This window comes from Rattus norvegicus, chromosome 15 (assembly GCF_036323735.1).
Source record: "Rattus norvegicus strain BN/NHsdMcwi chromosome 15, GRCr8, whole genome shotgun sequence".
Lineage (NCBI taxonomy): Eukaryota > Metazoa > Chordata > Mammalia > Rodentia > Muridae > Rattus > Rattus norvegicus.
This window is the reverse complement of record NC_086033.1, coordinates 54,979,272-55,006,686: the sequence shown is the minus strand read 5'-3', so window position 1 is coordinate 55,006,686 and position 27,415 is coordinate 54,979,272. Positions and strand designations below refer to the sequence as shown.

The 27,415-nt window shown below is 43.7% G+C and overlaps 1 pseudogene; it reads right to left on the bottom strand.

The window, feature by feature from the left end:
* Window positions 1–27,374, bottom strand: part of Tyw5-ps1 (tRNA-yW synthesizing protein 5, pseudogene 1) — a 105,910-nt pseudogene extending 78,536 nt beyond the window's left edge.
* Window positions 27,375–27,415: the final 41 nt, after the last annotated feature.

Here is a 27,415-nt window from a genome sequence, read left to right as displayed (position 1 = left end):
ACAACCTTCAGGGGAAGGAACTCACTCTGAAGTTTCCCTTCTACAAGGTACTGTCCAGCATTTAAATAATGAAGCAAAGCTAACATGTTTGTTTAGCTGGGCTTGGAGGTATATGTCTGCAGTTGCAGCAACTGAGGCAGGAAGATTGTTGGGGTCAAGGAAAAGCCAGCCTGGGCAACATAAAAAACAAAACAAAACAACAACAACAGCAACAATAAAACCCTGTATCAAAACCAAAACAAAACCCAAAGCAAACATGTACCATTGAGTGAGGAAAGCATTCTGAAGAGGTATATGTATGGTGAGATTGCCCTGGGGTAAATGTGCATTAGATGTATAAGATAGGATATTTTTTTGGATGTAGAGCGGTCATTGGGGCTTAGGATTGGTATGAGCATCATAACCCAGAGATCCAACTTGGTTTCTATGAGGCCTGGTCTCTTCCTGAACCTGGAACCTGTGTTGTTGTTGTTGTGTTGTTGTTGTTGTGTTGTTGTTGTGGTGGTGGTGGTGGTGGTGGCGGCGGCGGTGGCAGTGGCGGTGGCAGTGGTGGTTTCTCACCTATGCTGACAGCCGGTCAGCACCAGAGGGTCTGCCATCTCCTCCCCTAATTGCTGAAGGCTTTAAGAGTGCCAGAGACACCTGGTTAGCTCCACGGCTGCTGAGATCTGAACTCCGGGGCCTCGGTTGTGTAACAGGTGCGCTTAACCACTGAGAATTTTCTCCAAACCAGTATTTTTATTAAATTAGAAACATCTGAATGTGCTCTTTTGTATTCATGTCCTTTGCCAAGCTTCTACTTAGTTTCAATTTTCTTACTGACTTGAATTAGCCCTTTGCAAAGAGTTTTAAAGAGCTATTTGTTACGAATGTTATTTTTCCCTCTTCTGTTAAATTGTTAGTTTTATATAGTCCACTTTTATGATTAAGTCTTATATGTGGGTTAGTGTATGGATTTTTCCTTTACCATTACAGATAATAATTTATGCCTGGGGTCCTTTGATCCCTGAGATTTTTGCTTAAACTCATTACATTTTCCATAATTCATGGACTCTCATTGACATTTAAATTTCTGACCTAAGTAAGATGCTGTCACATACATTTGTACTCTTCCATTTATTTTTAAAGATTATTTAAGTGTGTGTGTGTGTGTGTGTGTGTGTGTGTGTGTGTGTGTGTGCATGTGTGTGCAAGGGCCTGGGGAGGCCAGAAGCATTGGACGCCCTGGATGTTGTGAGCCCTGGACATTGTGAGCTACACAACATAAGTGCTGGAAACTACACTCAGAGCTTTGACGAGAGCAGCAAGCATTATCACGCCTCAAGCCCCCACTTTCAGCTCTTGTTACAACAGGCTTATAGTACTTTTACAATCTGTAAAAATACAGCCAGTAGCTAGCATAGTGTAGACACATCTTTCAGTTAAAATCTTGACAAAAGCAAAACCCAGAATAGATACAATATGAAAACTCTGTTAAGTAGAAGAATGAAATTGGGGTTTCTATATTTTACTTTAAAAATTGAAAGCTCACCATATGTGTGCCTTTCACTGGTATTTCTAGGTTCCTTTTGCATATGTACACACTGTTCAGCATAAGAGACCTTCGGGTCTGTGTCAGTGACCACTGAAGTTGTCAATCCACAGGGTTAAAGAAAGAAAAAAAAATCACAAGAGAAAGAGTAACAAACCATTGGAAGTAGGATTGGTATGCTTTTCTAGGCTTTTTGAAATGCCAAAATTAGGACTCATGTGTTAATTCCTATCACAGTCTTCAGAGTGGCAGTCTATAACCCCAACCAGCATCCAGTGTCTGGACTGTTCTGAGCATGGACTCTAGAGCCATATTGCTTGGGTCACAACAAACTCTGCCACATGCATCCCTGGCCCCTCCCCATCTTACATTGTATTTTTTCACCTGTAAAATGAGAATTAATAGTTATTTTGAATGTATGCCTTGCAGATAAATGATCTCGGTTAGTATATGGGAAGCTCTTTGTAGTATCTAGAGGAAAATGGTGACCAATTAATATTACCTAAGACCAGCTAGGCCTGAGTGAGCTGGAAGTCCATTGTGGGAGTCCAGGGAAAGGCCTGGAAGTTAGAAACTGTGGAATATTTCAGTTTTGCTGTGGTCTGATGGGTGTGGAAAATGGCGCAACCTTTGTCTTCCCACTTCCCTGAACTCTGACACACAGATAATTAGTGTCTCATTATAGCCAACTACTAATTGTATAGTCCCATAAGTATGCAGTTTGAGGGCCACTAATATTACAGTAGTTCACTGAATTTAAGACCTGTTGCTTTTTGTCCAAATGACTCAGCTTGCTCTGTACTACTGTTGTGCAATAGGCAAGAGAAAGTTGTCGGATCTCTCTAAGCCAGCTAATGGATGCCAAGATCCCATTGCACAAGGCAGACAGAAAGAAGTCTTAGTCAACAGTAAGACAGCGGTGCTGTGTTTGAGAAGAAAGTGTCTTACTTTAAAAAATTATGTAACTGAGGAGTATTTTATGGTAATAAGTCCCACAATTATATAGATTAAGAATTACCCAGTTGTCTTTGAAGTTTCCCTCATAGAGAAAAGGAAAGCAGAGGAAGACAAAGCTATACTAAGTGTGGCCTGTAGTAGAGTACTTGGGAGGCTGAGGCAGGCAGATGGGCTGTGAATTAGAGCCAAGCCTAAAGAAAACTAAACAAAATCGAATAACAGAATTCCCTTCACAAGCTCACATCTCTAGGAGCAGTATTAGGAGTCTAACACACACATATATGTAAGTGCATATTCTTAAAAAACAAAGCAAAATCACCACCGAGCACAAGGGCCCACCTCTGAGATCCCAGCATTCGGGAGGTAGGGGCAAGAGGAACAGGAGTTCAAGGCCAGCTATGGTTATACAGTGAGTTTGAGGTCAACCTGGGCTACATTAAAGCCTGTGTTATATATGAAAACAAAGTATTCTCTTTCTATCTCTGCCTGCCGGGCTGACAATGGCTGCTTCTCCTGTTTGTTTCCTGCAGAGGCTAGTTCACCCTTTAACTTTACTATCTGCATTATCCAAGAGGCCCATTGTTTTGGTGATCATACATTGTTTTTATTTTCAATGTAATTCTTAATTCTTTAAAAAAAAAAAAAAGCCTGCCTGTATTAGGACTGCAATCTCCCTTTTCGTTTCTGAGTCTGATCGTAGTGAGCTATGACTCTCAGTTGCTCTGTAAGCAGTTTCCTGGGATCCTTATTCTTACATTTCTTGGGTGTTAAGGTCCTTCAACGCCTGTGGTTCTTCATCGGATGCTTGTCTTTGCAGCTGAGGGTCTGTACTGTGCAAGCTGGCTGTGATGTGCAGACCTTGTCTAGGGCCCTTGCGGCTGCATCAGAGCAGACATACATAGAAGCACAGTCTGTTGTTCTCCTCACTTATCCAACTCAGTGGTCCCTGGAACAAGAGCCCACAATCTTTTCTGCAGCCCAGGCAGGCGTGCAACTTGCAGTCTTGCTGGTTCAGCTTCCAAAGCAGCTACAGCCATGCTACTGGCCCAGTTACATTTTTTCATTAATATCATCCTAAAATATATTTTATTCTTATTATTATATATTTATATATGTATAGTATATTTTGTGAATATTGATGACAGCTTTTATTTTAAAATTTAACCTTTTTCTATTTTCTTTCTTTCTTTCTGTTTGTTTGGTTGGTTGGTTTCCAAGACAAGGTTTCTCTGTGTAGCTTGGCTGTCCTAGAACCCATTCTGTAGACTAAGCTGGTCTTGAACTCACAGAAATCCATTCTGCTTCCTGAATACTGGGATGGAAGGCTTGTGCCACCACTGCCCTGTATAGCATATTTTATCATATCCATCCACACTACTCCCTCCAACTTTTTATAGTAGTCCCAGGTTGTGTCTTCCTGCTCTTTGGAACCTAACTTCTGATTAGAGCTGTTCATATGTACATGGGGATGAGACCATCCACTGGGACACATGAAACCTACCAACAACCACTTCCCCCAAGGAAATTGGCTCTCCCTCCTCCAGAGGCCAACAACTGCCAATAGTTCCTCCCCCTCACCCAGGGGAGGGCTCCCCCATCCATGCTGGGACATTGACTGGCCTGATTGCTTGTAGGTAACCACAGCTGCCATAAACAAATTTGTTCAAAAGCTGTGTCATATTCCAAAACCAGCACTTCCCAGCTCTCCTGCCCACCCAGCCAGCTGCGACATCGCTTCTGTCCCCTCTTATGCAGTGTCCTGAGCCTTGAGCAAAAGGAGGTTGATAGAGAGGGCCCAGCCACAGCTGAGCACCACAGGTACAAATACTCAGTACTCTGACCAGTTTATAAGCCTCTGTGTTAACCAGCCTGCAGTACAAAAGGAGGCTTCTCTGGCTAAAGTCAAAAGCAGTACAAATCTATGGATGTAAAGACAAATATTTAGAATACAATATGGAGATGGTGATATTGTTGAGTGAGTTAAGGCACTTACCACCAAGCCTGGGAACCTGAATTCCATCCCCAGGACTCATATTATGAAAGGAGAGAACTGGCTCCTGCCAATTGCTCTCTGACTACTGTGTGCATATAAACACACATGCAGTGACACAGGCAAGTACACATATGTGCATACACACACACACACACACACACACACACACACACACACACACACCACTATCTAAATAAAGGAAATAAAGAATGATCTCGAATGCATTTTGATAGCATGACAATTTAGCCAAACAACAGTATGGGCCCCCTAGGGACTATGGACTGCAGTCATGGCATTCTACTGTGTTTACAGTACCAAGCATAAATCCCTCCTGTGGAATGGTCATCATAACCAATCAGAAAATGGTTGGTTACCCCTGTAACGGTCATGCCAGAATTACTCCATGAGCACGGCTTGCCAGGAAGGTTAGTATTGCAGTATGCAGTGTCTAGTGCTGGCTAAGCCTATGGATTTTCTTCTTGGCCACAGCAGCCTGCAGTAGCCTTTCAGGGACTGTGTAAACTAGCCAGCAATAAGGGAGTTGTCTGGTCAGTTCAAGACTGGCTTCTTTATGCTCTGCCTCAAAAGTGCGTGGTGTCTTCAGCAGTAGACTCTTCCCATCTAGTTACTGTAAGCAGCCAAGAGCATTGCCAACAGCCTTATTGTTCTGGATGCCTTCAGAGCCTTCCTGACCAACAATTCATAAAGAAATATCCAGTGCCTGGCATTGAGATTTTTACTTAGTAACTCAAGTCTTCAAGGCAGCGTTGTCTAACCATGCAGAACACTTCTATTTAATCTTGTGTGTGTGTGTGTGTGTGTGTGTGTGTGTGTGTGTGTGTGTGTGTGATATGTTTACAAGTATTATACAAAGTGGTATTAAAATTAGGCATCTCTATATATCCTCAGTTTAGGCTAACCCACCCTCTACCGTCCCCCTCCCCCAATCTTCCACTCCCACTCAAACCTTTAACTCCGAATTGCTCTCCCTTCCCCTTCTGTGCCCCTGTGTTCCATACCCTCTGATCATGTTTCCTGCGCTCCTTGGATTGGCAGATCGTGTTTACACCCAGCTTTATCCTGCACCCTTCACTTTAGTTGAACTTCCTCTAACCCCTCATTCCCCCATCTTCTCCCTACCCTTTATTTTCCCTCCATCATCCACCGCCTCCACACTTGACTCTCTCCCCACCCTTATCGCCCCTCCCTACTTTTGTTTTACTGCCTCCTCTCACTTAATAAGCATCCACCCCAGTGACCTGTTTCTAAGTCTCTGGCTTCCAAGTGTGCCTTCCTGGCTAAACACACAAAACAAAAATATTAAGAGTTAGAGCCCACATACGAGAGATAACATGCTGCATTTGTCTTTCTAGGCAGTCTAAATTCAGTAGAATTTCTCCTTCCTCTGACCATTTATTTACCTGCAAATGTCATGATTTCATTTTTCCTCACAGTGGAGTGTATATGAAACCCATTTTCCTGATCCATTCTTCTACTGACGGACATCTAGATTAAGTCTGTTTCTAAGCTCTTAGGACTAGAGTGACTGAACATGGATTTGAAACTGTCTCTGTAATGGAATACAAAAACCTTTGGGGTATATGCCTGGGAGTGACACAGCTGGGTCATGTGGCAGTTCTGATTCAGCTTTTTGGAGAACATTTTAGACTGATTTCCAGAGGGGCTGCACGGTGACTCCCCACCAACAATACACAAGGTTCCCTTTCTCCACATGTGGCCAGCATCTGTGCTCATTCAGATGCCTATGCCTAAGCCCTGACCACAATTCTGACTACGAAATCTTTCTAGAGCTTTCCCCCTCGATCTTCATCTCTCACCTCCATGACACTTTGGGGCAATGGGGACACAGAGTATAGTGCCATGTAAACTTTCTTGCTTCCCTTTCTCTCAACATCCCACCCAGGAGCCAATTTTTGCAGAGGTAGGAAGGGTTAACACCCCAGTGACAATCAAGATGTCTCTGTGCAAGTGTCCAGGTAAGCGTGTGTTTCCCTCTGTTTAGAAAGTGACTGATCACAGTATTTTCCAGTGCTCTCCACTTAGAACACTGGAGTATTCCAGCACGACAAAGAGCTACTGCGTAATGCCTCCTGAATGTGCAAGCCACCCTACTAACAGTTTGCGTCAGTTGGTACATTTTATAATAGATTTTAAATTGGTGTCTGCAATCTATTTATACAGGCTTTGATACTTGAATTTTTTAACATTTGGATCTGCCAATGGCCTATTTAGTTATTTTCAAGCAATAGTACATTTTTTTTCCTTTGTAGCCTGATAAATCTAAATTCTGACAGGGCCAAAAGAATATCCTTAACTAAATACTCAACTTCTGCCCTTTTTGATATGTTTTGTTTTTGAGACAGAGTCAAAACATAACCTAGACTGGTCTCACACTCTCTGCAGCCAGGAATGACCCTGGACTCCTGAGGCTCCTCTCTAGAGCTCTCAAGTGGGATTGCAGGAGTGTGCCAACTCACAACATGCTTTATAAACATTATATAAACATTATATACTAGCTGAACTGTGATGAAACAGAATAACTCTACGTCTTTTAGGTCCTTTTCAACATCATGCATTTATGATCATTGGAACTTGTGGTATATTTAATATCATATATTAAAGTTACTAAGTAGTGATATGCATTTAGACTAGGGTATGACAGAAAAAGAACACAGGAGGCCAGGTATGATGGTGCAGGTTTGTAATCCTGTGCTCAGGAGGCTTTGGACTACAAGTTCAAGGCCAGACTAGATTACATAGCAAGTACCAGGCCAGGTAAGTCTACATAGAAAGACCTTGTTTCAGAAGACAATGCTGACTTCAGGTGGGGGCATATGTATGCAAAAGAGATAGTTCTGAGTTTTGGGTTTTTTGTTTTTTGAGACAAGGTTTCTCTGTGTAGCCCTGGCTATTCTAGAACTCACTCCATAGACCAGGCTGGCGTTAAACTCACAGAGATCCGCCTGCTTCTTTTTGCCTCCCAATTATTGAGACTAAAGGTGTGCGCAAGCCCGGCTGACATTTCTCCTATCTATATAATTACTAAATTATGCAAAGTCCTTGTGCTTACCCTCCTGTGGTTCAATGTTTCCATCTCTGTATCGTTTCAAAGGTTCATCCTGTCAGTTTTCTACATCATAAATCAACTTATCAGGCACCTTCAACCAGCCCAAATACTATGTTAAAATTTTAAATTCTTTTGAAAGCTTAAAGTCAGTTTGGGGAGGGATGTGGTGGATGCTGGGGGCTGACCCTGGGGGCCGTACATATGCTAATGCAGGTGTTCCATCATTGACCTACATCAGCTGTGGGAGCTTCCCCCATCCCCCTTAGCCTAGTGATTACATTTTCCTACTCCATATCTCCCTTGCTACCAAGTCCTTGCATGCATAAAGGTATTTGTGACACAGCATGCATTCTCAATTTGCAACAACCAAGAGAGCACTCACAGTCTTCACTGAGAGGTAACAATTGTTTGCTGCTTCATTTTGGCTGATTTGGGAATTGTGGTGGAAATGACACTGTGTATTCTCCAAGATGGCCTCTTAGAAGTAAGCCACCATGCTGTGAGGCATGACCCTCTGGCCAATACCAACCCACTTGTCACTTCACTGCCCGCACCTCCCATGATGGTTGTGCTGTGGAGGGTGCTAGCCGAGCTTGGGCAAGTTGAAGGCCGGTGAAGACAAAAAGCAACTGTTGTTTTAAACCACAAAATCTGGAGCTGGTTTCAACCCAGCAAGAAAGAAGCAGTACTTGTTTATTTCTTCATCCTGAATAGCCACTTATTTTTTAATCAAAAAGAATATACAGCAAACAGGAGGTAACCTAGCACAATATTTAAGAGCATTCTGAAATCACCTCACTGCACTGAAATCCAAGCTCTGCCAATCGTGAGCTAATTATTAATAGGTACCTGGCTACCTGTTGAATGGAGATGATAACAGTCACCAATTCACTGGGAATTGTATGAAAATTAAATGAATTAGTAGATTGTAGCATTTGACATTGATTGGCAAGTTGACCGGATCTAGAATCATCTTGAATTCTAGAATCACACCTATCTAGAGGGAGACTCTAGATTGGGTTAAACAATTCAGAATGGGTCACCATAAACATGACGCCACAGGCTGGGTTTGGACTGAGTGAAGGAGGAAGCAAGTGGAGCACCAGCTTTCAATGCTCTCTGCTTCCCAGTTGCCTATCCTGGAGCTGCCTCGAGGTCTTGAGACTGAGCCAAATAAACTCTGCCTTCCCTCTGTTTGGTGTGTGAGGTATTTTGCCATTGTCATTCGAAAAGCAATTCCTACACATACCTAAAGGGTTATGACCAATGTGTAGCTACTAAAACAAAATAAACAAACAAACAACGTCAACAACAATATCAACAACAACAAACCTACTTGAGAGTTAGCTGTTCTGGGGCTGGCCAGGAGACGGCTTAGCAGCTAAGGACGCTGAGGACCTGTCTACTCCCAGCACCCACACCAGCAGCCCACAGCCACCTGTGACTCTAGCTCTGGGGGGTTCTACCTTCTCTTCTGGCCTCCATGGGGACCTACACTGGTGTGCACCTCCCTGCCGACATAGACATCATTTTAGAAACTAAGTCTAGACTTAGCCACTTGAACAGTTATATATTTTGTACATAGTCTCTATTTTGTTGCTTTCTCCTTTTTCTCTTTTTAGATTTACTTAGTTTATATGTATGAATGTTTGCCCCGCACATATGTATGTGTACCATGTGCATGCCTGGTGCCTGCAGAGGTCAGAAGACAGCACAGGACACCCTGAAACTGGAGTTATAGATGGCTGTGAGACACCATGTTGGTTCTGGGAATCAAGCCCCATCCTTAAGAGCAACATGGGCCGTAAACTGATGACCCATCTCTCCAGCCCAATTTCTCCTTAACTGCATCAAAACATATGTGGGTTTATATATATATATATATATATATATATATATATATATATATATATATACACACACACACACATATATATATATTATGTATGTGAGTACACTGTCTACTCTCTTCAGACACACCAGAAGAAGGCATCAGATCCCATTACAGATGGTTGCAAGCTACCATGTGGTTGCTGGGAATTGAACTCAGGACCTCTGGAAGAGTGGTCAGTGCTCTTAACTGCTAAGCCATATCTACAGTCCAATATGTTTTCATTATTATCTTTTCAGTATGACTGAGAAGCCAGTGTTGTTTTTGTTGCAGCTACTGCTATTGTTTACTCTGTGTTATTTGTATACACGTGTTCATAGTGGTGTTCATCTTTAGAGGTCATAGAAGGTCGTCAGATATCCTGCTCAAACATTTTCCATCTTATCCCTTGATAGAGTTCTTCACTGTACCTGAAGCTTGGGTTGGTTGTTTGTTTAGTTTTTGGCTAGACTTGCTGGCCCCACCTCCTTCAGTGCAGAGATTACTCAGCCATACCCCGACTTCGTGGTGAGCTAGGGATCTGAACTTGGGTTCCTACACACCGGCACGTATGCACTCTTACGATTGAGCCATCGTCTGCCTTTTTGAGGAGGGAAATGACAGCAGGATGTGGAGCTGCATGCTTGCTATCCCAACACCTGAGAAGCAGAGGTAGGAGGATCAGGACTTTAAGACCAGCCTGGCTATGTGAGCCTTTGCTTCAATAAATAAATAAATAGCCACAAACTACAGTATCCACAGCTCTCTGAAACCAAAAGCGGGAAGGGACAGCTTCACTTCTCAAGCATTTGTAGGGAACACAGTTCCGCCGACTCTTTGATCTCAGAGGAGATGCAGTGTTGTGACTTCTGGCCCAGGAACTATGTAAGAACACCTCTCTTTTTTTTTCCAGTCACATTTACGATGAATAATGATTTGTTAGAGTGGTTATGGAAAACTGCTGTGTTGCAGAGCAGCACCACACTGAGAGGCTTAAAATGTAACTGATTGCTGGGGAGTAGTGGAGTGTGCCTTTAACCCCAGCCCTTGGGAGACAGAGGCAGGGGGATTGCCGGAGTTGTAGGCCAACGTGGTCTACAGAATGTGTTCCAAGACAGCCAGTAATACACAGAGAAACCCTGTAATGGAAAAACAAAAGGGGGGGGGAGGGAGAGAGAAAGAGGGGGGAGGGGAGAGGGGAGGGGAGAGGAGGGGAGAGGAGGAGAAGAGAAAAGTAAAGAAAAGAAAAGAAAAGAAAAGAAAGGAAAAAGAGTGCTAGAGAAAAAGAAAAGAATGTAGCCCTGCCTTTCAGTTCTGTGGAAGAACACCGTTATCTACGATACACTGTTGCTTCCAAAGGAGACACAACTTTTGATGCTTGTTACGTTCCACTTGAAGTAAATGTTGCTCCATTTTGGTCTTGAGACAGGCTCACTATGCAGCAACACCCCCACCTCCCACCCCCAGGCCCCACTGAGCTCCTCCTGCCCCAACCTCCTAGTTCTAAGATCCCGGGCATAGCTCTCCACCTGGCTATCTTGACCAATTTCTCAATGCAGTTAAGGAATCTTTTGTCTACCAGGTGCCCCTCTGCTGAGGTTGACCTTCACCTCTGGGATGGGTTATCCTGAAGCAGGAGCCTGAAGCAATGCACTGTGTGGTGACAGCAGGGTTCGGGATGGGGAAGGGCTTCCTGTGCCATCTAAACCAAACCAAAGCATTCTCTGGACCAGCAGTGCAGTAAGACTGTTTTCAAAGCCACAAGGAAACTGTTGGCTTTTTGTGGCATATGCAATGTGTCTCCCCAATGCTACTGTGTGGGAAACAATCTTCCACTTCTTATTTTCACAGGATTGGGAGGTAGGGAGGTAATTGGGGTTAGAAAATGGCATGGACACAGGATTCTCGGGATAGAAAGAATCACACTAAGACACATCACAAAACCCACACAGATGCCATCCCCCACCCTCCAGAAGCATAAGCCCGATTCTTTTCTTTTGTAAAGACAGGGTCACATGCTGCAGAGATGGCTCACAGGTTAAGAGCACTGGCTGCTCTTCCAGAGGTCCTGAGTTCAATTCCCAGCAACCACATGTTGGTTCACAACCATCCATACTGGGATCTGATAACCAGTTCTGGCATGCAGGCAAAACACTGTATATATAATACATAAGTTAATTTAAAATAAAGAAAGAAAGACAGGGTCTCATGTCAACCAGGGTGGCTGGGCCACCCTACCTACCTTATTTCTTTTCTTTGTAAATTATTTGACTTCAAGTATTCTGTTACAGTCACATAAAACAGACTAAAGCATTTCTAATTAAAACTCCTTTCCTTTTATAATTAAGAATATGAAAATAGCCTAGTTTTAATAAAGTTTAAGTGTAAGCAAAATCACCTCTTAGACACCAATTAACTGAACATACAGAGTCAGTATGATTCTGCAGCAGGCGGCCATCTCTTGGCTCCCAGGGCTTCCGTGAGATAAGATCTGTTTGTTTGGCTCACCGTGGGCCCAGCTCAGGACGAGGCAGCAGACAAAGGCCTCCCCCTGCTCTTTGACCATTTTTCCAGAGTTTGTTTTTAAAATGAGGAAGAAAAGAGTCTACATTTGCAAGGTCATTAACTCCATCTAAACTCTTCTCTTTTCATGGCCATATTGTTTTCTTTTCTTGAACTTGGAAAAGAATTTGACCACAAACGTAATGTTTAGTTTTTAAAATAGCAACTGAAAAAAAAAAAATAAGCACAGGATGTGAGGCTAAAAACTCTGTTTAGGCTCTTAGGCTCTCTCTGTGTCTGTTGGGTTTCCGCAGCTCTCTCCTGCCCTGGGCCTGCTGGCTGAGGAAAGTTCCCTCAGAAGAGCAGCAGCATTGAGGAACAATCTGCTTCAACTGTCTTGGCACAGGGCTAAGTGCAGGGTGGCTGTTGTTCCTCAGGGGCTCGCTTTTGTCCTTAGTTAGCAGCTTAGAGTGTGTTTGTCTTGGCCTCTCTCCTTGGATGTTTGAAGATACCACTTGATCGAGATAGTGGAGCTTCTAAAATATTGAAGTCTGTAAAGTATTTTCTGAATACTTTCTCTTCGGCCACCTGGGTGCCTCGGTTTTGTCTTGGGCTGTGTTCTACTGCACAACCGGGTTTGCTAATGTGACTCCCTGCCTTGGCAAAGCACTTGGCACCAACGCCATCTGCACGTCCCTTCTCCTGCCTCTTATACTGTGCCCACACCTCAGCCCACTGTCTTCCACGAACATCTGGATCTTTGCACAATTGTATGCAACTACCCACGGATTTGTCATTTAAAAAGGGACCCTTACAGGGTTTGCTCATCAGGTAAGAGCAATCCCAGCCTGAGTTCACTCCTCAGGACCACATGGTGGAAATGGAAAACCAACTCCTATAAATTGTCCTTTGACTCCACACATGTGCATGCCCATGCACACAATTTCTTTTTAAGGGGACAGTCTCATCCCTATTGTAACGTTCCTGACTTTTATAAACCATGTAAGGGCAGAGGCAGAAGGATTGATACAAGTTCATGACCAACCTGTTCAATGCAGTGAGTTCCAGGCCCTCCAGGACTACACAGGGAGACACATATAAACACCAAAAGGGAACAAAGTCTCCAGTGTCTGCAGTATGCGTGTTGGCTTATTTCCGCCCCTCCACTGTTCTTCATAAAGCGAACTCTAGTCTCTGAGAATGAGAGTCATGCTCTTCTTTGCTAATGTCTACCACACAGGGTTTTCCTAGGCCTCCAGAGTATCATCCATCTCCCTGCGAAGTGTGACCAGAAAGGATTGCCCTATGCAATCCAAAGTTGTGACTTTGGATCCTTCTGGGTCAACCTCCTCCGTGCGCTGAAATTATATGTGTGTTACCACATCTGTTCTGGGATCCAGGACTTCATGCATGCTAGACAAGCAATCCCTCAACAGAGTGACGTCCCAGACCAGGGTATCAAAATATACAAAGTTTTAAAAAGAAGGGAAGCCTGCCTAGTAGATGCAGCAGCGTGCTCCATCAACAATGTGGTCCATAGAAGCCCGAAAGAGTAAGACAGAAAGAACCATTTTCTCCCTCATATTAATGCAGAGTCACTGTGGGGTACTGCCTCCGGTTTAGTAACGGATGTGGCTTTAACTGAGACTAAAGCATGTTGGGAAATATCCTGAATGTATGTTGCTTCATTAACAGCACTTTTGTTTCATTTACAGTGAGTAGAGAGTAGCTTCAATGCAATTTTATCTTTTTTTTTTCAGGGAATGTCTTACTGTGTTTGTTCCTATAATCTTTGGGGTTTGTTTAAAATTTATTTTCATTTTTTTATCATATGTAAATCATGTCTCTATGTGAGGCTATATGCCAGAGGCGTAGGGTCTGCCTGGGAGCTAGAACTACAGGCAATTGTGAGTCATCTCAGGTGGGTGCTGGGGAATGAACTTAGGTCCTCTCATGCTTAATCACTGAGCCATCTCTCCAGCCCTCTCTTTTGCTTTTAAAGATAGGTCTCATCCAACAAAGCGGGGGCTGGTCTAGAAGTTGCTGTGTTCACCAGCTGCAATCTTCCTGTGACTTGAGAAAAAAATAGTCCTGACCTCAGATGGGGGAAGACGACCCTGGGTGTTTCCTCCTCTACTGCGTTCCTTGGTAAACAGCCTCCTTTGTGACGGTCACTGTTCAACGTACAGGCAGAAATCCTCTTGGACTAGCAGTCCAGGGGCTGAGCTTTCAGATCTGACCTACCAGGCCAGCTTTGGATTTCCCTGTTATCTCTTTTCCTCAGTGTGGCCTCTCAAAGCGAATGCAGTTTACCACGTGATTGCTGACTTAGGCCACACACTTTCTTTCAGATGAAGCTCACAACCCTTTTAGGCAGTGTGATCATTCAAACCATGGCTATCCTGAGGAAAACATTTGCATTTAGTACACTTCTTAACAGGCATGAGTTTCCTCTCACCTTCAAAAAGTACACCTGATTCTGCATTCCTTTTATCTGCCTGAGCACCTTTTAAAGATTTTTTTTTAACTTAAAGGGGTTTTTATATAAATATTTTTTCTATTGGCTCCTTGGAACTTTAATAAATGAAGCCTCTCCCGGTCTTGAAGTAGGCCGGAGGGAAGCTAGATGGAAGGTTATCTAGAGCAGCTTCTTGGATGCCTGCTGCTTCACAGGGAGGGCTGCTTTTTGGTTGGCCGTGAGTCTTCATCACTATTCAATGACTCACAATACAAAAACACTCATTCGTACAGATTCACGGTAAAATCCCATGCAGCTTTGGAGGCTCGTTTGCATTTCCCATATTCTTTTGTCCTTGAGATAGACTGCGTATCTGGAAATGAAACAGCACCCCTGTATCCAGGTACGCTGCAGGAAGCAATCTATAATGACGAAGGCAGACACGTATACTCTCTGGGTTTCTGTTTGCTCATTGGGATTTTGGTTTGGTTTGTATTTTTTTTTCTTGAGACTGTGTCTCACATTGTAGCCCAGGCTAGCCCGGAACTCATGCATGCTGGGATTCAGGCTGCAGGCAGGCACCACTGAATTCAGTCTGGACATTCTTGTTTAAGCTATCATTTGTTCCCTGGCATAAACACCAAAGTACTTTTCTCATTACTTTCATTCCACACGGAGCATCTTCAGTCACAACCCCCGGTTTGTCTTGCAAATATCAATTCATTAAAGAGAGAATACTCTGTGTTATCTCTCATATGCAGAACCCAGGATTAAATCCGTGTGTATCTATGTATCTATATACGTGTGTGTGTGTGTGTGTGTGTGTGTGTGTGTGTGTGTGTGTGTGTGATAAAGCCAGACAAGGGATGATGAGAGATGAAGAGATATTAAGGGGAGGAGGAGGGGGGAAGGATGTGGGGAATATGACGTAAAAACAGAAAAGCAGCTGTTAGGAAAGGGACCGGCAGGCGGGTGCAGAACGGCACGGGACGGCAGGGCAGTGAGGAGGGGGATGAAGGAGAACAAAGAAATGAAACCACCATTATAACTCCATAACTGTGATAACTTAAAGAATTAAGTGAGGGCCAGCAACGAGTCTTAGCAGGCAAGCGACCTTGCTACTCAGACTGGAGGCCTGAGTTGGATGGAAAAAGAGAATTAATTCTCCACAAACTGGCCTCTGACTGCCACGTGTGTGCTGGAGGACACATACACACACATATATGTATATACATACATACATACATGTGTGTACACACATGTGCTGGAAGATAAATGTAATCGACATGTTTAATTTAATTTTTAAAATGTTTATGGGACTGGGATGTATTTTAGCAGAGGGCTTGTCTAGCATGCACAAAGCCCTATAGGGCATTTCATACAACTGGATACAGTGGTGCATTTCTATAATCCTAACACTTGCGAGACAGAAGCAGGAGGATTAGAAATGTAAGATTACATTCAGCAATGCAAGATGCTATCTAATAAAAATAATGTTTAAAGGAAAGAAAAAGTGTAAGAAACATCAAAAAGCAAGGGACTCTTCAATTAGTAAAGTCAGAGGTATTAACAGAAATGAGCAAATGATTTTTTTAATATCTACTGGTAAAAATTATGGCTGACCTGAGAGAGGGTGCATAAGCAGAAGAATTTAATCCAGGGCCTTGTTAACTTGGCACGGAGCTGAAGCCATTTTGAAAGAGGGAGCCTCAATTGAGAAAATGACCCCAGCAGAATGGCCTGTGGTGCATTTTCTTGACTGATAATTGGTGTGGGAGGGCCACTGTGAGCAGTGCTACCCCTGGGCTGGTGGTTTCAGGAGCCATAAGGAAGCAGGCTGAGCAAGCTACGAGGAGCAAGCTGATAGCGTTCTGTAGCTTTAATTTTTTTTCAAAGTCTCCTTTTAATGATGATTCTTAAATGCTTACCCACCAGAGGTAGTGGGAAAGGAAGGCTATGAGGAAGTGGACCTGTTTAGAAAGGTTCTTTGGAGAAACTCCCTTCTGTGTTGTCAGGAAATCATTAGTTCAGTTCAAAGGTCAGCAGTGGCAGTGCAACACACTTGCAAACACTCCAGGGATACACCAGCAGTCCAGTAGGGTAGAGTCGGGATAGCAAACGGGAATCAGCAGTGGTCCAGGCACTATCTAGCAGAGACAGTCTGGCCTCAGCCTCACACAAGTTCAGCAGGAAGGACCAGGAGACCCCAGGAGAAGTTCCTGGCTGTGCCTCTCTCAGCAAAGACACTCCCACGCTGACTCCTGCTGATTTGGCTGAGGCCTGGCTGTCTCTGCTAGGTGTACCACTGCTACCCATACGTGTTTGCTATGGGGACTGGAATGCTGGTATACTCGTGAAGTATTTGCAAGTGGATCAAGCTGCGGCTGCTGTGAACCGAACTGCTGATTTCCTGACAATGCAGATGGCATTTGCTCCGAAGAACAATTTCTAAAACGGGTCCACTTCCCCCATGTCCTAATATCCTTTCTTTTCCACTATCTCTGCTGGGTGGTGGGCTGGGCTAGAAGGGAAGGTAAAGCATTTAAGGCCCATATTGAAAGTAGGATTCGAAAAAGTTTAAGTTACAGATAGCACCTAAGGAAAGCCACCTGAAGATGTCCTCTGACCTCCACATGCAAATGTACATACCTCACACCTGCATGCACATGATCATATGTGTACACACACACACACACACACACACACACACACACACACAGGGAGGGAGGGGAAGGGAAGAGGGAGGGGGAGAGGGAGGGGGAAGAGTAGGTGGGGTAGAGAGAGGGGGAGAGGAGAGGGAGAGAGGTGGGGGAGGGACAGAGATAAGTGGGGGGAAGTGTCTAAGAATACATTTAAGCAGGAGGTGGAAGACTCTACAGTATAAGCTTTATGACTCTGAAGACAGCACTGGAACCATTCTCAGGAAACAGAAAGATGCCCATGCTCACAGATAGGCAGCATTAACATTGTGAGGAAGGTCGAGTTACTGAGACCAAGTCAACGTAATGCCCAGCAAAATCCTTACGGCATTCTTCAAAGAAAATAAAAAGATCCAAAAATTCAGTATATAAGCACCAATGGTCCCAAGTAGTTAAAACAAGCCTTAATAGGGGCTGGGGATTTAGCTCAGTGGTAGAGCGCTTACCTAGGATGCGCAAGGCCCTGGGTTCGGTCCCCAGCTCCGAAAAAAAGAACCAAAAAAAAAAAAAAAAAAAAAACAAGCCTTAATAGAGAGAGCAATGTGGGTGATGTCGCAACCCTTGACTTCATGACCGAGCTGCTGCTTCAAGTCGCCTGCTGCTGTTACAGAGAACTAACACGTAGACTAGTGGAATATGGTAGAGGTTCCAGAAACGAACCTTTAGTTCTAACCTTCTCACTTCTCACCAAAGCTATGAAGTATACATTAGTGAAAAGGCCACCTTTATAACACATGGTCCTGGCACAACTGGATCTTCATATGTAGAATGAAACTCGATCTTCGTCATTTTCCCTGCACAAAAATTAACCTACATAGCATGAACCAAAGACCTTGATATGTAAAGCTTAGAACCTGCCAAGGGAAAATAATAGAGAAAACCTCTGAGGTATATGCAAGAGCCTTCTGAAAAGGACTCCAATGGCACCGGAAATGACTCTAAGGATTGGCATCTAGGCAGCTAGTGGCTGGGAATATGAGAGACAGTTTAGACACTGATCGCCAATGCTGGCCTCGGAAGTGTTCCCAGAGTCCCAGGAAGGAGCCGCCAGAGTGTCTGAGCCTAGGTTACACTTCCATCCTGTAGCTATGAGAACGAAGGATGGAATACGCTCCTAATCGTTCTTATTATTGAAAATAGATTTTATATGAAATATTCTGCTTGCAGTTCCCCTCCGCAGCTTCCTCCAGCCCCTTCCTCTTCTTACTATTTTTATCCCACTAGTTACACTGTGTGTGTTCCTGACCTGCAGTATTTACTTTTCTGTGGCTGTGATAAAACATCGGGTGCCAGGCAGTTTATAGAAGAAAGCATTCATTTGGCCTTATGGCTCCAAAAGTTAGATCCCACAACGGCAGGTAAAGGCATGGCTGCGGGAAGCCGCGGGCTCACATCTTGAACCACCAGTGTAGGAAGAGAGTGAACCAGAAATGGTTCTTCAAATTATTTAAATTTAAATTCTTTAAATTTCCCAAAACCTGTCATCCCCAGTCACATACCTCTCCCTTAAGGCCACACCTCCTAAACCCACCCAAACAGTGCCACCAACAGGAAACCAGGTATTCAAATGCTTTCCATTGTTGGGAACATCTCATTTAAACCACTACATTAGCCAGGAACTGTCACCACATACAATGTGTTCTATGGGTCCCCTGCTGGAAAGCTCGCTTAGGTCCATATATACCTGCCGACTGTCTACAGTTCTGCAGGAAACCGAAATAGTCCAGTCCTTCCTTTGAGTTTTGAAAAGTGATAATGTCAAAAGTGATTTTCCTGTAGCTTTAAAAAAATAAAAGTCGGGGCTGGGGATTTAGCCCAGTGGTAGAGCGCTTGCCTAGGAAGCGCAGGGCCCTGGGTTCGGTCCCCAGCTCCGAAAAAAAAAAGACCAAAAAAAAAAAATAAAAAAAAAAATAAAAGCCCCCCCCCCCCCAAAAAAAAAGCTTGACCTTTACAGTATAAATGTTTTGGGAGCGGGTAGCCAGTGACGTCTGGGAGGCCTCTCAGGGTTGTTTTCCAGCATTTTGATTCTATTAGCTGGAACATTGTTTGAACACAAAGCAGAGTCCTCTGGCTATTGAGTTTGAGAACATGAGACTTTGAAGTTTGGTTTCCAGAAATTTCTGCTTCCCAAGCCAGTCACTTTTTGTTGTCATTGTTGTTGCTACTGCTGTTGTAATTTTAATCATCTGCTTAGAACATTTTCCTATTTTTGATTTAGGTTTAAATTACATATGTACTTTATGTATCATTAGTTGGAATATACAAAATATAACATACACACAAAATGTATAAGAAAATAGAGAGAACTGTAGCATATCAAACCATGAGTGGACTGTATTGACTCAGTCTGAAAAAGGCTATCATCTAAACATATGAATTTTAAGTGATTTAGCAGTTAGATCATTGAAAGGTTTTTAGGAAACAACACCTAGTATTACGCTCTACTTAGAAAAGTACCCTCTGAGAAGTAGGAGAAGCCTTGAGAGACATGATCGTTTCATATCATCCTTGGCTTCCCAGCAGTTTTCTCAACCCAGTGCTCCTGCTATGATATGCTGCCTCGCCACAAGCCCGAGAGCCACAGGGCCAACTGAGGACTGAATGTCCAAAATAATCTTTTCTATTCTATAAGATCATTATCTCAGGGATTTTGTTACAGTCCTGGAAGCCTAACCCACAATATGCCCACAATATGCCCCTGCGGCCCTATTTCCTATAAGTACACAGCGTATACCTCTGCCTGCTGAGTGTTCCCTCCTCTGGCTCTGTCCTTTTTCTTGGTCTCGGTGTTGTCCATTTTTCTATTGAAGGTGTTGTTTTCTCCTTGCCGTGTCTTTATCCAAACCCTTTCCATTACTTCAACTGAAACTCTTTATCTTGTAAGAAGCCTTACCAGGCTACTGTCACATTGTCTACATGCCATCCACAGTTGATTTGTGTAGAACAATGAGCCCTCTGTGTCCTTATCTATAGAGTCAATCAATGGAAAATATTGAAAATATTTTTAAAAGCTGCAGCTCTACTGATCCTCCGTACACTTTTCTTCTTGTATATTCCTTAACAATATGGCACCGCCAGTGCCGGTCCATAAGCCGCTGACACCCACTAGGCATTGTGTATAATTGAGAGATGCTAAGCTTGCTGCATGGCTGTGCGCAGGATGAAGCGCAGAGGATATATGCAAATACCGTACCAGCTTATTTAAGAGATTTGAACATTCGGGGACTTGTCTGTCTAGCAGGAGGGAAAGTCCAGGAGTCAATCTCTTTTGCATACAAAGATAGCCAAGCGGTGAAAATATGAAGTGTGCCGACATTTGAAGAACACACTCAGGAAGCCCGGTATCTTTTGAATGGGCTCTGTTCCTTGGACCACCACCTTCTTTTGTGATAGCCCACTTTTCCAATTTTGCTGCTGTTGTTTCTTGAGACAGAGTCTCGCATGGCTTCAAACTTGCTCTGTAGTAGAGGCTGGCTTTGGACTTCTGATCCTCCTACCTCTACATTCTAAGGGCTGGGAATCATGCATGGCTATAACTGACCTTGTCTCCTTATTCTTTTGATTTTGTTTTTGCCTCCTCTTGTTTCCTTCTACCGCTTTTTCCATTTACTTTTTCTCCTTTTGTTTTAATGATAAAGAAATATATTCTAAACATGGACTCTCGCCCAATGAGGTTTCTCTCATTTTGAATGAGGGGAAACCATGAGATGACATCTAAAGCCTAAAGTATTCAATATAGAGGAGATCTAGGGTTTGTTTTTTTTTATATCAAATAAAACAAAAACCCCAAATTCCATATGCATTTGAATACAAAGAGATCTACATTTATTATTTTTTTCTTCCATTTTTATTAAATTGGGTATTTCTTATTTACATTTCAAATGTTATTCCCTTTCCCGGTTTCCTGTCCTTCAGCCCCCTAACCCTCTCCCCTTCCCCTTCTACATGGGTGTTCCCCTCCCCATTCTCCCCCATTACTGCCCTCCCCCCAAGAATCCCATTCACCAGGGGTCCAGCCTTTGTAGGACTGGTGCTCTTACTAGGCTATTCATTGCTACCTATGTAGTTGGAGCCTAGGGTCAGTCCATGTATAGTGGCTTAGTCCCTGGAAGCTCTGGTTGGTTGGCATTGTTGTTCATATGGGGTCTCAAGCCCCTTTCTCTAATTCCTCCAATGGGGGTTCTGTTCTCAGTTCAGTGGTTTACTGCTGCATTTATTACTAAGACAATTCTAAAAAGGTGTTGGGACTATTTTAGTATTCTTCTTTCCCTGTTGCTGTGGTGAAATACCGTGACCAATATGAGTGAGGAGAGAAGGGTTTATTTTGGCTTAGGTTTCAGTCCATCATGGTTGACCAGTCTGTGTCTGGAGCTTGAGGGAACTGTACTACAGCTGAAGTCAATAAGCAGAGAGAGCTGAATGTCCTCAGATGGATTTCTCCATTTTATGCAGTCTAGTATACCCTACCCAGGAATGGTACAGCCCACAGTTAAGGTGAGTCTTCCCACATCAATTAATGTAATCAGGGCAATCTCCCACACACAGGCCCAGAGGCCCATCTGTCAGGTGAGTTTGGTTCCTGGCACGTCAACAAACACCAACCATCACATGGCTATGGCAAGCCAAAATTCTGGAAAGAGCATTTAGAAGCTGCTTAAGTTTTAAAAAGGGGGTGGGGTATGTGGTTTTTCACTTAGGCCCAGAAGGTAGAGCTGAAGTCAGAAGGAGGACTGGGAAATGCTATCCCAGTTGGTAGAACGTTTGCCCAGTGCATTGCCCTGTGGTTTCTGGGGTAACAGAACTAGCATATAGAATGAATCTCTATATATATTAGAGTGATTTATAAGCTTTGGTCTAGCTAATCCAACAATGGCTGTCTACGAACAGAAGGTCTAAGAATCCATTCATTGTTCAGTCCAGGAGACTGGATGGCTCAGCTGGTCTTCACTATAAGCTGAATATTGAAGAAGTAGACTCTAGTGCTATGAAGGACCAGAGCAGACAGGCAAAGGGCAAGAGCTTCCTTCTTTGATGTTCTTTATACAGGCTCCCAGCACAAGGTGTGGCCCAGATGAGAGGTGAGTCTTCCCACCTTCAAAGATCAAGGTTAGAAATGGATCTTCTCCCCTGCCAATGATTCAATTAAGCAAAAGTCCCTCATGAGTGTGCCCAGCCATCTAGGGGTTTTAGTTCATTTCAGGTGTAGTTCAACTACACACCTAGCATGCACTAAATCCTGGATTTGATTCCCATCACAGCTTACAGCTGCTACAGTGGTGCACGCCTATAATCCCAGAGGTAGATGCAAGAGGTTTGGGTAGATCAAACTCATCCTTGCAAGTTTAAGGCCAGCCTGGGCTACTTTAGATCATGTCAGGAGAGAGAGAGAGAGAGAGAGAGAGAGAGAGAGAGAGAGAGAGAGAGAGAGAGAGAGAGAGAGAACAGGAAAAAGGAAGGGTAAAAATGAAAACCTGGCATTCCTTCCTGCCTTCATTTTTATGTCTGTTGTGTTTACTTTGGCTCACTTTCCCTCTGACTCTGCCTACCTAACCCATCTCGCCCTCCTATAAGGTCCAGCCCCTTCCCTCTCAGGCTCCACTCTGGACCGCCTTGCAGAGCTGGAACTGAGGCAGAGGACTGCAGCTTAGTCAGTGCTTAGTTATGTGCACCTCACATCACTGCCCTAATCTTTCTTCTATTTCAACCCCAAGTTCATATCAGTATCCCCAAAGACGAACATGGGGATCACTTGACTTCTATATCTGTTCTCCCTTCCATCCAGTGTGGCCATGCTGATAAACTTTGATCTTTCTGATTTTGGTTCTCTTCAGTTGATGTACTGAGACAGGTGAGCTTTGCCTTTGGGGGATGCCAAAACCCGATCTTTTGCTGTAAAAATTCCAGTAACAAGCTTGAGGGGAAGGTCATTTAGTGAGTTTATTGTAGAAAAGAGTGTTATTTTTATTTATTCAATTTTTAAATTGTGTGTGTGTGTGTGTGTCTGTGTGTGCATGCGCAGTGCACACTCATTCAGTGGGTGTGGGGAGTTATGTGCACATAAGTGCATGTGCCAGAAGACATATCAGATTCTGTGGCGCTAGAGTCACACATGTTTGGGAACCAGCAGATGTGGGTGCTGGGAACTGAACTCAGGTCCTCTGCAAGAGCAACAAGTGCTCTTAAATGTTGGGTCATCTCTTCATCCCCTGTGATGAACTATCCACAAGTCTGAATAAGTACTATAGACTAGGCATGAGGGTGCCATGATGGCGAAGGTGGGAGGGGCTGTCGCAAAAAAGAGAAGTGAAGATATATGCCACGTATGATGGCACATGCCTTTAATCCCAACACTCAGGAGGCAGAAACACTCGGACCTCTGTGAGCTTGAGGCTAGCCTGGTCTACACAGAGTTCCCAGACTGCCAGGGCTACATAGAAAGGCCCTGTCTCAAGAAAAAAAGAAACAAATAAACAACCTATACTAACTAGGCATGGCGGCTCATGCCTGGAATCCCAGTACTTGAAAGCTGAGGCAGAATCGTGACTGGGTCGAGGTCGGCCTGGGCTACATTATGAGCTCCAGGAGAGTTAAAAATACAAAGCGAGGGGGTAGAGCGCTTGCCTAGGAAGCGCAAGGCCCTGGGTTCGGTCCCCAGCTCCGGGGGAAAACAAAAACAAACAAACAAAAAAAAAAAACCCCAAAAGATTACAAAAAACTGCTATCATGTAAATTTTAAAAAGGATTCTAGAAGTAGACCGTTAGGAGGTAGAAAATGTACACGCAGGAAAGGACAGCCACCGCTACGGTGACACAAGCAGTCTTGAAGTCTCTGTAGAGGCTGAAGAGTTCTTGTAACCTAGAAGAGCCACTTCCCTTTGAAAGCTGAGACAAAGCCACAAGCGGCCTAACTAAAGCCACACTTGGGGCATGAGGGCCGGTGCCAAGAACACTTTTCAAAAGGCATATTCAGTGATGTTGTTTCAGCAAGGGCCCTGTGTTTGCAAAAGATGCTTCCTAATCGTTCTGTTCAACTTCAAAGTCTCGCAGAAGAGGGAATTGCTGTCTTGAGAAAAAACAGAGGGAAAGGGAAAGGGGAAGGGGAAGAACTTGTAAAAGCAACAGCAACAGAACATCCCAAGCACACCGAACAGATCTAAGTGAATTAGGATGCTAGAATGTAGTTTCCCACGTTAGCCTCCTTCACAGAAAGAACAAGGTGAAGTGTAAAGCTAGTATCACTTTAAAAGCAGATTCTTGTGAGAAAGGAAAACAAAGTCCTTCTGGGACTGGCCCTTCACATGTGGTAGTTAATGGCAACTTAGCTCTATGTTTTTAGCTTTCTGTTGAGTCATGCACTCTCCTCCTCCTCCACCCCTTAGTTTACAGGGTCAACAAGCCAACTTTCTAAATCACGGGACTGGGTTTGCTGTGTTTGGTCTCAAGCCAGCTTCTTTATTATCTGAGTTGTTATGCACTACACAGCTCTGTAGACACACCAGACCAAACCAGAGAAGCAAAACCCAGCGATTATTCCCAGACTGTCAGCCAACTGATTTTCATCCTGTTGCTCACTGCTACCACACAAAATAATGGTCTTTTATCCACACGCCTTTATAAAATAAAAGTCCTAGAGCAAAGGAAAAATTCTGGTTTGTCAACCTTGCCAACTCTCCCTCAGTTACCTCAGTTACCCAAAAGTCTCAACGAATGGTATTTTTCAGAAAGAACTGTCTTCTCTTATTCTACCTACTGTCAAATACTTTGAGGACTTTTTCTCTCATTTCATCCTATCACTCTATTATGAATGTGTTCTAGTTTCATTTCTATTGTTGTGATACATACTCTGACTAAAAGCAACTTAGGGAAGATAGGGTTTACTTGGTTTACAATTCCAGGTTACCATCCATCAAATCAAGGCAGAAACTTCTTCAAGTTTCTAGTCATATGACATTCACAGTCAAGAGTAGGGAGAAACAAATCCATGCATACTGCCTGCTCATTTCTGCTCACCTAGTCTTCTTCACTGCTCTACAGGAAACTGCCTAGGGAATGGTGCTGCCCACAATAGGCTGGGTCCATCAATTAATGAGTAAGACAATCCCCTACAGATAAACCTGATCTAGATAATGTCCCAGCTGATTCTAGGTTGTATCAAGCTGACGGGCATAACTAACCAGCATTGGGATGGCTCAGGGGCATCTTAGCACAAAGCCCGGTGTCCGATCCTAGATTCTACACGGTAGAAAGAGAGAACTAATTCCTGTAAATTATCCTCTGACTGCCACACCAATGCCCATCTTCCCATTCACAGATATCTCTCTGTAAAAGTTGTATGAAGACCTTGTTTTAGAGTAAGCTCCTGCAAGAGGATCTAAAAAATCAAAATGGAGTCAATTTACAGGGAGGTTCATTGTCATTTATGGAAATTATTTGTCCTTCAGAAATTAGGGCTGATGATACAACAGTCGCAACGTCTCCAACAGTTTTGTTCTAACTGGCACGTTAATGAACTCTCCCTCTTTAACCCTTAAAAAGACAGAAGTTACTCCTATAAGGCAAGCTCCCACGGCCTAAAGAGATCAGACCTGGCCTTGCATTAAGAAGCTCTCACACCTAGCAGGGGAGCCTCCACCTACCCCACTCCCACCCCACCCTCATCACTGTGGTCTTCACCTGTAGCCCAGTCCTCCATGATCTTTGTTGTGTATTATGTTGAGCTAAATCACAGAGTGTGAAACTTCTCACCAGACCCCCTCAAACTTAGAAGAGTCTGATATTTCCTTTGCTCTGAGATGTCTTAAAAGCCTCCTCAGAGGCTCCTCTGGCAGCTCCCTGCCATCCCTCTCAAAGCAGCTCAACCTTCTCCTATTTTTCACTCTCACCATTAAGGAAGTGTCTCTCAAGGTTTTAAGGGGAAGTTTTCTTTCCTGTAAGAGCCTATTTTTGTTTTGTTTTGTTTTTAATACACTGTACTATTTGGTGCCTAATAAAACTCATTTGTAATAGGAATTACCTCTTTCAGGACTGACCGACTCAGCCAACGACTCTATTGTCAGTAGTCGTTTATCTGACACTGTGTGGCCTAGCATTAACCAGGGAGCTATGGTTCTACTGTTCTGCTTCCTTGCCTTAGCTTCCAATGTGATTCTAAAACGACAATCTGATTTTTGTTTCTCGTATCTGCTTTCTTCAGCTTACTCCCCCCACCTACTTATAAACCATCCACCCCCTCACCTTCTCTTTCATGGGATGGAGTCCTACTAAATTCCAAAATCAAAAATAAAGATATGGGACTGGAGAGACAGCTCAGTGGTTAAAAGCGTTTGTTGTTCTTCCAGAAGACCTAGGTTTGGTTCTCAGCAACCACCTGACAGCTCCCAACCATTTGTAATTCGAGTTCTGGAGGATTTGACTCATTTTTCTGACTTCCTTAGGCACAGGTACACAACACAGGTAGGCAAAAAAAAATCCATAGGCATACAAAAACTTTAAAAATAAAAAAGAAATAAAGATTAAGATATTCCAAGCAACTCTTCATTTTGTCTTACCGGTTTCGCTTCCAGAAACCTGTGGTCTTCAATTATAACATTTTGGGAAATCTCCATTTAAAAAATTTTTGTTGTTTTGCTTTGAGACAGGGTCTTACTATGCACCCTTGGTTGACCTCCAAGTCGATATGTAGACCAGGTTGGCCTCAAAGTTGCTATGTAGACCAGGTTGACCTCAAACTCACAGAGATCTGCCTGCCTCTGCTTTTACAGTGCTGGAATTAAAGGTATTCAACATCGTGCCCAGATACATACCATTCATCAAAAGCCGGTTGGCTGGTGAACACCGCAGGATTGCTGTATGGACAAGTGACTCCGGTTGAAGGAATCTAAATAAGCCTCGGCAGGTCATACAGACGGTTACTACAAAAATGGTCGGAACTGGAACGCACCTCTTCCCAGGCTTAATTTTGATTAGAATCTCAAAATACTAAAGAAAACTGAAGATCTAGACTGGATTTCTTTCTCAGCCTAGGTTATTCTCAAGAACGATTTCTCAGGGATCTGTGATCCAGAATTCCATGGAGAATTTAAAATAGTTCCCTCCTTCAACAAAGCCAGGGGCTCAAAAACCCTCAAAAATCCAGGGGCTCAACTTCTTCAAGGTTGGCCTAAGCCAGAGCTGACACAGCAGGAATCTTCTGGCCAATAGACACTACTGTAGGTGAACAAGGAGAAGATGTGGAGAAGACTACAGGATCCATCATTCGACCAAAGGACATGGCCATCTTCGGACATGGCTGTAAGCCCAGTAAGAGTGTGTGGGCCA